Source organism: Myotis davidii, unplaced genomic scaffold (genome assembly GCF_000327345.1).
Source record: "Myotis davidii unplaced genomic scaffold, ASM32734v1 scaffold18, whole genome shotgun sequence".
Lineage (NCBI taxonomy): Eukaryota > Metazoa > Chordata > Mammalia > Chiroptera > Vespertilionidae > Myotis > Myotis davidii.
The window spans coordinates 1,132,586-1,142,389 of NW_006292696.1; positions in this window are offsets into that span (position 1 = coordinate 1,132,586).

The window sequence follows — 9,804 nt, forward strand, 5'->3', positions numbered from 1 at the left end:
ATTGGTGTCCTCAGGGCCCAAGCCCTCGGCTTTTGTCTGTTGCTGTAGTGACCCTCAGCATCGGGTCTGCCCTGGCCATGCAGAGGACTGGTTCAGAGCTCAGCTGAAAAGACGTTGTCATGTGTGACCTGAAGGGACACAGCCCCATGGCCCTTCCTCGCTCATCCCTCCCTCCCAGCCACTGGTTCCTCCCTGTGCTTCCTAGCCCTGTTTTAAGACATGAGCTGAAATGGCCACATCGCTGGGTTTCACATGTCGCCTGCCTCCTGGGGATTCACACAGTCTCTGCTGCTTGTTCTTATTTTGCTTCTTTATTTCCTTTCTTCTCCTTCTTTCCCTCTGCTCCCACCCCGTCCCCATCTGTTGCTGCCCCAGTGGGGTCTTTCCTCACCTCCCGGATGTACAGGCAGGACTTGGGAGGGAGGCAGAGGCCTCCTTCCTTCTGGCCTTTCAGGAAGGAAAGAAACTGGCAATTCGGGCAGCTGTTACCTGCCGGGCACTGGGCTAAGCTGTGGGCATGCGTGATCTTACATAACCCTCACAGCGGTCCCGTGGGTTGTACACCTCACCTCTACTCTACAGATGGGGACACTGGGGCTCGAAGGATTTAGGTGTCAGACCCAAGGTCACATGCTACAATCTGACTCCTGATTTAAAATATTTTGCTTCCTAAACTGTGCATGTGAGTCACCTGGGGAGCTTGTTAAAATGCAGATCCTGATTCAGGAGTTCAGGGACTCAGCATGAGATTCTGCAGAACTTAACAGGCTCCAGGGAGGCTGATGCTGCTGATCCGGGGACCACGCTTTGAGAAGCATCCCAAGGAGCTGGCAGATCTCCCCGCACCCCCCTTCCCACTGCCTCCCCAACAACATCGGTGCGGACACGCTCCACCATGACGCTCCATCCCTCAGTGCCCGCCTCCTCCACAGGCTATCCACCATGCTTAGCCATCCCAGGCTGACTCTGTATGTCCCAGACTCCATGCTGACAGACACGGTCTCCAAGGCTGACCACTGTTGGAATGTGGGGAACGGGGGCTCAGAGAAGGGGAGGCCCCATGCCAATAGTGCAAAAAATTCAGGCTTGTGACTCCCAATCAGTGCTCTCCATTACTGCTTCATTTAGGAGTCAGAGGTCTCAGGCTTCTAGTATTGCCCCTCTTTAACTTACTGTGTGACTTTAGGCAAGTTACTTCCCCTCTCTGAATTTCAGCTTCCCCATCGGAAAAAAATGCCTTTACCTCTGCCCTGTTCTGAGGATCAAATGGGAGAATGTCTAGTTTACAGCATAAAGGGTTTTTATGAGCCCCAAGACCCCCAATCTCAGTAGGTGGGAGAAACCTAGTAGGGCAGAGACGCAGGTTCAGGTGGCACTTAGGTGCTGGGGTGGCGGGAACCTCACTCCCTGAAACATCTCACCGTTCTCCGTTTGAGAGCGCCACACTTCCTGCCTGCTTTCCATCAGGCTTTGGTGATAAGCATAGTCAGATGGTTCCCCTTCTTCAGTTCAGGGCCTGTAATTCCATCGCTAGTGCATAATACAGAGGACCTGGCCCTGGGGAGGGGGTGGGGTGAAGCTGTAGTAATACCACCCCTCGGGCCACATCACTGGTACATGAAAGAAGGGAATGAAGACGTGTTATTTGTTTGACATAAATTTACTCTATGTGCCCAGTGAACATGCTTTTTTACGTAAGGCAGACTCACCTGTGGCTACATGGGACATGATGAGTCGGTGGGGGTCTGCTGAGCAGGCCTCCTTGGCCCCTCTTCTCTGGCCCTCACTGACCACATGACCAGGGAGGGCCTACTGGGGCCCAAGAGAGTCTGTTTCCCACCAGCTTTATCTGGGAGCTCACAGATCTGGGATTCTCATCATCTGACTCTTGGAAAAGGAAAGGCAGAAATTTCCATAAGGGATTAAATGGATGGGGAAGAAAACCCACACCCCCACCCCACCCCACCCCAGTAAAGGGGAGTGCATGAGAGGGAGACCTTGCAGGCATCACCATAATGTGAAGCAGAGGTGCCCAAACTGACCTGGGAAATGGGGGCTCTACTCACCCCCACACCTGCCCCCACGTATCCCACAAAGGTTTAGTGAGCACCTACTCTGTGCCAGGTACTATTCCAGGTGCTGGGAGTCAACAGAGACAAGCCCGGGACCCTGCCTTCGCGTAGTTTACATTCTAAGGGGACACAGACAGTCCCTGGGTTCATGCTGTAGCTAACACACCGCCATGCAATCTACAGTGACTGGGTGGGGTACGTTGGGGAAGGACTTGCAAAGTACTAGCGGGGCTTTGAGACACTCCCCTCCTCCCCCGCCCCAATTTCAAAGTTCACCTGCTCAGAACAAGGAAAAGAGCTCTCTTCCCCTGCTTCCCCTGCCCCACTGTGTTATTATCCGCTGTGGTCAACCTGAATAGACAGACGACTGGAGGTTGTGGCAGCAAAGAATTTGGGAGTTGAGTCCGGATTCACATTTTGCATAGTAAAGCCTTACTACTTTCCTGAGCCTTAGCTTCTTCTGAAAAACACGTGAATTTAAAAAAATAGTAATTTTTTTATTTAGAGAGAGAGAGAGAAACATTAATGTGAGAGTAAAACATTGATCAGCTGCCTCCTGCACACCCCTTCCTGGGGCTTGAGCCCACAACCCAGACATGTGTCCTGACCCATAATCTAACTAGCAACCTTTTGGTGCAAGGGACAATGCCCAACCCATTGAGCCACACCTAGCCAGGGCTAAAATAGATGAATTAAAGAAAAAAATTTTAATCCTCACCTGAGGATATATTTTCTTTCTTTTTAAAAAATTGATTTTAGAGAGAGAGGAAGTATGAGAGAGAAACATGGATTGGTTGCCTCCTATATTCGCCCAGGTGATCAAACCTGCAATCTAGGTATGTGCCCTGACTGTGAATCGAACCAGAAACATTTATTTGGAGTGCAGAACAGTGCTCCAACCAACTGAGCTCCCCGGCCAGGGCAGAATGGCTGGATTTTAATTATCCACTTTGCTGGGCTCCCATGTGCCACTCAGGCACTTTGAGTGGTGGATCCCGCCTACAGGAGGAATGGCTTCTTAGTCTGAGGATTCAAATGAGCCTGGTAAGGCCCTTAAATTGCCCATGAAATAGTGTGTATGAATAATAGCTATGAGTACATGGGCATGGGAGGATATAGAATTCATGTACAAAATATAATGTCACCATATTTCTAATATGCAAGAAAGGAAAAGAAATTTGGTTTTATATGTATTTGTTTTTTGCCAAGTTCATAATGTTCAATTCACTCAGGCTAAATAAGAGTATGATGGGTTGCCCTGTATGATTTTCAGTTCATAAAAATGGAAATCCTAATTCATCAGCTTCCTCATAATCCCTCCCACTTCAAAACCCAACGTCCTGGTGGGCTGTGGGGGTGGAGATCCTGCAGGGGGTTCCCCTGGGAGCCCAGCGTGGGAACCACAGAGCCAGATGGGCTGTGAGGCCCCTCCTGGCTCCCACGCTGTGCAGCAGCCTCAGCAGGGGCAGTTGTGGGTTGAATGTTGCTGAGTCATCTCTCTGCAGGTCAGATCGTGTGTTGGCTGACGAGCTGAGACGGGTGGATTAGTGGCAGAACCCTGGTCCTGGATTCTTGGGGAGCTGACTTCAGCCCCTGTCCACTGGGCTGGGGGAATCCTTAGCTATCTGCTGTCTTTTCACCCATGTGACAGTCCCTTCTCTGCTCAGATCCCCCAGGAGCCAGCCACCTTGGGGCTGCCCTTCCTGGGTGGCAGTGCCACCCCATGGGCTCCTGGCACAATGGCAAGGCTACAGTCAGCTCTGGGCTGAAGATGTGAGCTGGCACCATGCTGGCCTGTTGAGCATGACATTTCCTCAAATGCCATGAAGGGGCTGCCTGACCTTCACTCTCCTGCCAGGACCCCCTTTCTGCCTCTTTCTCGGTTATTTATAACAGTGTTAACAGGTTTAAAAAAAAAAAAAAAAGGCTTCCCAGCCGAGTCCTGGCCCCACTCCCTCAGCCTCCCCTGCCAGCCAGGGCAAGAGACACATAAATAGAACCCAAGAACACGGACGCTATAGGACCCCAGAGAACACCTGCTGATGGAGTGTGCTGGGTACTTTTCTTTCTTTCTTCCTTTCTTTCTTTCTTCCTTCCTTTCTTTCTTTCTTTCTTTCTTTCTTTCTTTCTTTCTTTCTTTCTTTCTTTCTTCCTTCCTTCCTTCCTTCCTTCCTTCCTTCCTTTCTTTCTTTCTTTCTTTCTTTCTTTCTTTCTTTCTCTTTTTTAGGTCTCTGGCACTTTTTTTAGATTTATTTTTATTTTATTGTGGTAAAACATACACAACATAAAATTTACCATTTGGACCATTTTTAAGTGGGCAATTCAATGGCTGTAAGTCCACACACAATGTTGTTCAAAGTCATCACTCTCCATTCCCAGAAATTTTTCATTATCCAAAGGCAGGTCTTTTTTCATCCCCCTGACACATGAGGATGGCTGGCGTGTGCCAGTGCCCCTGCCCCCGGGCATATTCAGATTTTGAGGAAACTCCACAAAGGAAGGCGCCTGCCAGCTGATGATTGCCACAGTTCGATTAGAATATCAGTGGTTGCCCCTTTCAGTTGGTGTGGGATGGGCAGGTTCCCCAGGGCTAGTGGTACCCTCTGCCTCCCTTCACTTCGGGAAGGGGATCAGGACCCAAGTGAGTGCGCTGGACGGTGGTGGGGGGGTGGGGTAGGATGTCCTGGGTGCAGGGAGAACCTTGAATCCGCTCTTCTCTCTCTCTTCTTAAGCAAAATCTGTTCCTTTATCAAACTTCATTCCTTTCCTTAGAAATAGGGCAAGTATTTTGCAAAACGGAATGCTACTCACCACTCTGTTGGATCATTGATTATACCTGTGATAAAAGTTTAGTGATAGTTCCTTACAGCATGTTAGAGTTTTCCCAAACACTCTCCCACCCAGAAACACCTCATTGGACCAGGCTGGGACCGTTCATTCCCCAACAACCAGAGAGTTATGGACCCCATTGTAGAGATACAGAAACCGAGGCACGGAGTGATCTAGGATGTGATCTAATCTCATGTTTGTCACTTGCATCTGTAGTAACTCACACTGTCTCATTCCACCCAGGCCAGGATTAGGGTAAGGTAAAGGAGATGCCTTGGCTCAAGCATAAAATTCACAGAGATGCCAGAACATCAGTTATCAAGGTAAATCCCATTTTAATGCAGCATTTTAAAATAATAACAATGGGTGCCAAAACATCCATGCTAAACAAATACCAAATTAAAAAAAAAAAAAGACAGGAACAATGAGAGTGCCATGCAGGGGTATAGAGGCGTCTAACGCAAAAGGAAAAATCAGTACCACTAGCCCCACCTTTATTGTGAATTTTGATATTTTGCTCAGCATGTGTGGGTTTTTTTGCATTCATTTTGACTTTCATTTTTTACAATATTGAGTTAAATGTGATCTGTCTTGATTACTGAGTTTTTTGGGGCCCACGTCATGTGCCTTTCTCTCCTAATCCTGGCTCTGATTCCACTTCCAATCTTGGTGTCCTGCTGTGACAGAGGAGCCCCCTCCGGGCCCCCAGCCTCCGGTCCACCTATGCAAAGGCCTTTGCAGCCGCCCCTGAGTGTCAAGAGAGCAGCTGAGGGTGGCATTTGATCCTGGCAGTCTATTTTTGTGCCTGTCCTTCAGCGACTGATAAAATGTTGCTCTCGGTAGAGCTGATGTGCTGAAATGGTGAGTGTCGATGTCAGGTGGCTTGTGTGATCGGATATCTTCATTCTTGACCTCGCAAAGGGGCCTGGAACCAGGAAAGTAGCTCTCGTTGGTTTTGCTCCCCCGGAGCTGGACAGAACTCAAAGCGTTGTCTGGTGACAGGCTGCCAGGCCATTTGGCCTCATCTTGGGGCTGTTACAGACAAAATGTCTGTGTTGCCTTCTCTTGCTTTTCTTGCTTTTGTGTACTGCCCTTTACGAGGTGCTGCCACTTTTATTTCACTTGGATTATTGAGCACCTATTATGTGGTGGGCATCATGCTAGGCACTGGGGAAACAGCAGGGAACCAGGCAGACATGGCCCCTGCTCACATGGAGCTACTCTCTAGGGAAGGCAGCGACGCCCAAGGAGATAAATGAAAAGTGGGGAAAGTTCTGGAGAGGGGTGGTGGTGATGGTGGCACAACAATGTGCATATACTCAATATCACTGAGTCACACACTTAGAATGGTTAACACGGTAACTTTTCTGTCATGTAGACTTTGCCATCATTTTTTTTTTTTTAATCCTGGGAAACGGGTAGAGATAAGAGAGTTAGAAGCACTAATGGAGGGAATGACGGCAGGGTGATGGGTCAGAGAGAGGGGGTAGCCACTTGAGAATACGGGGGTCAGCAAGGCCCATCTGGGAAGGACACTGAATCTGGGACGGGGATGATAAGAAGGGACCAGCCTGCAAAGATGGAAGACAGAGAAGGCAGCCCAAGGCCCAGGGAGCTGCCAGCGCAGAGGCCCCGGGGTGGAAACTCAAGCTTTCCAGCAGTTCTTGAGGGAGCTGGGCTCTGGAGATGCCCCGAGGCCCGGTGATTCCCCATAACCAGCAAGTGATGAGCCAAGGGCGGCCCTGCCTCAACAGAGCTTAACAATGGATACCTCACAGGCTTTGCGGTTTTCCAAGCACTTCTCCTGCCACTCTCTTTTGAATTCAAGAGGCCCTTGAATTCAAGTGCATAAAATTGACTGCAATCACAGGCGAATACTAGTACAATTGTGTGTATTACGCTGCCCCAAAACCCCTTAGCTCGCTGGCTTGCTTGTGTCACAGAGTATATTTCCAGCTTTTGTTGTTTTAAAATAAAAAAAATGAAACACACACCACCTTCTCAGGCCCGAGGCAGCCTTTACCCCTTAAAAGACAGCCCCCAACATGTATCAGGAGCTGCAGTGGGGCAGGGGAGGAGGGAAGGGGAGGCATAGCTTCTGAGACATCAGTGCCCTGGGAGAGGAGTCTGGGCTCTGCACAGCCACCTGCTAGGATACCCAGGAGCTGTTCCATCCGGGTAACCTCACCTGAGCACCGCTACAAGAGGCTTCACAGATCTGCATTGGATAAAGGGCTGCTTGCAGGCAGCAGGGAGTGGGAAAGGAGATGCCTGAGTGAGGTAACACCGGCCCCAGGAGACTCTTGGGTCTCACTTTCCCTTGCCTTTAAAAGGGGAAGAGCTAACAGAAAACATTTTGGTGTTCAGGCCTCAGCTGTTGAGGAAGCGGCCTGTCATTTTGGAAAAGCTTTGCATGGGGACCTGGAGATCCCTGGCCCTGCCAGGAAGAAGCTGGCTTTGCGGATCTTGGGTGACTCCCCTTTCGCTCTTTCCACTTGCAAAATAAGGCCTTAGTCTCTAGAATGCAGGCTCTTCCAGGGCCCCACCCCCTGGCTCTGCGACTTGGCAGTCCATTGTGCGGATTTATTTCCTGGGCTGTGGAGGTGGGAATCCTATACAATAGTCACCTTATCTGGTGAGAGTGGGAACTGTGGCTGGGGGCGGAGGTATAGAGGGGAATTCCGAGGGAAGTGTCAGTGAAAACACAAAATCATAAAACATAACGCCTCATATTATCTTTTAATGAAGCCGTATGTCACATCCATTCATTTTGCCAGTCTTTCACTGAAGACTGGTGCTGGCACTGCATAGACTACACCCCCAGTGCCAGGGCTCCCAGTTCCAGAGTGGGGATTCAGTCAGTGGGATCGAGAATTTAGGATCTTGTCAAACAAATCTGAGTGCAGAGTCCTTCCAGATTCTTGCCAATTTCTCCTAATCTTTTACTATTATCTCACATACTTTTATGGCACTTTAAAATTTTATTTATTTTTTTAAATACATTTTCATTGATTTCAGAGAGGAAAGGAGAGGGAGGGAGAGATAGGAACATCAGTGATGAGAGAATCACTGATCGGCTGCCTCCTGCAGGCCCTCTACTGGGGATGAAGCCTGCAACCTGGGCATGTGCCCTGACAGGGAATTGAACCCTGACTTCCTGGTTCATAGGTCGATGCTCAACCACTGAGCAACACCAGCTGGGCACAGCACTTTAAAAAAAAATTTTTTTTTTTAATCTCAACTTTATTGAATCCTTCCACAGCCTTCAATGTAGTTTCCCTTGAAATCGCTTCTTTTGTACTCGTATTTTCGGTGTATGAACCATTTAATTATATTTTTGTAACTATAGTAATCAATGGGTTTGGGAAGAAACACAACTGATTCCCAGTAAACAAACAACCCAGCGGTGGGAACAGACGTGCGGGTGACGTAGAGCATCTCCTGTGGCTCCAGGTCGGTCACCTTGGGCATTTTTACTGGAGGAAATGGAGGATGTTGCTTAACCTGGCTGGTTGATTCGGTGGAGGCTGGTCAGGGGAGCTCCGCTGTACCAAAGGCCTGAGAGGGGGCCTTGTTAGGATTAGCATTGGATGCAAATAACAGCCCCCCCACCAACCCCCAAATGATTAAAAAGTTCAACAAGCTCCAAGTAGTTCTTCTGTCACAGCAGAGGCGGATGTCCCAGGGCCAGTTTGGCAACTTACAGCACAGGGACCCCAAGTTCCTCCATCCTGTTGCCCTGCCTACCATGCAGAGCTGCCCTCCCCAGGTCCCTGGTAATGCCATCCTCTCTGGTTGGCTGGGTCTGGCCTGGCCTTGTCGCTCAGTACTGAACACTGCACCCCATTTTGCTCTCTGGGCTGGAGAACCCACTCTGGCCAGGCCTGGTGACCCCCTGTTGGGTCTCCTTACAGCTGCATGGCTGGGGCTTGGGGCCCCACTGAGAAGGCCTGAGCATCATGAGGTTGTGCCGGCAGGTGCGGGGCCAGATGCTTCCACATGGGAAAGGTCTTGACTGTTTTTGTGGGAGATCCTTTCAATAATCTGGTTCGTCTCTAAGTTCAGGCTCTTTTGCTCTTTTAAGCTGGGCTCAGGGCCCCTCTATTTTCTACTTGATTTTTCTGGAGCGAACCTTGTGTTGAGGATTCCCGAGTCCTATTTCAGAGGAGGCTGTAAGTATTTCTGTGGGAACTAAGACCAATTATTTTTCCTACTGTTCTCCTAGAAGCCTCTTTAGAAGTTTTCAACTAAGTTAATAGACTGGAAAGGTTCGATTTTTTTTTAATGTAAGAAAGATGCCTTAGTCATAACTTTTTCACCGATAGGTGACAGAAACGCCTACTGGCATGTGATCGAGAAAGGAAATTTACTCACAAACTGCAGGGTACGGGGGCTAGCCTGGCTCGGGCACAGCTGGATCCACGTGTTTAAGTTATTTGTTTAATGTGGGGAGTCTACCTCTCTCTGCATTGTGGTTCTGCATTCCCTGTGCCGGCTTCATTCTTACTCAGGCTCTTCGGGGGTGCTGACAAAGATGACTGCCCACTCTCCAGCCCCCTTGTCCAAATGCTCCGGCAAATTCCTGGTGTCCCCTCCCCTCCCCTCTGAACCAGTCAAACCTGTTGTGGTCCCTGGACAAAGCACATAAATTAGCCAGATTGTGCTTACGTGGCCCTCCTGGGTAGAGGGGTAGGGTGGCTCAGGCTGCCACCACTGGGAAGGGCGGTAGGTAGGGGGCCAGCCCAATAACAGAGATGGGAGGAGAAGATTGTCTAATGAAATGGCTCTGTGGGGACTTCATGAATAACCCTCACATCCTTCCTCGAAGGCAGGTCACAGGGCCACAAGTCCAGACCAGGCCGGGTCTCATCGATTCGGCTCCATGTTGGGCAGGCTTGGGCTC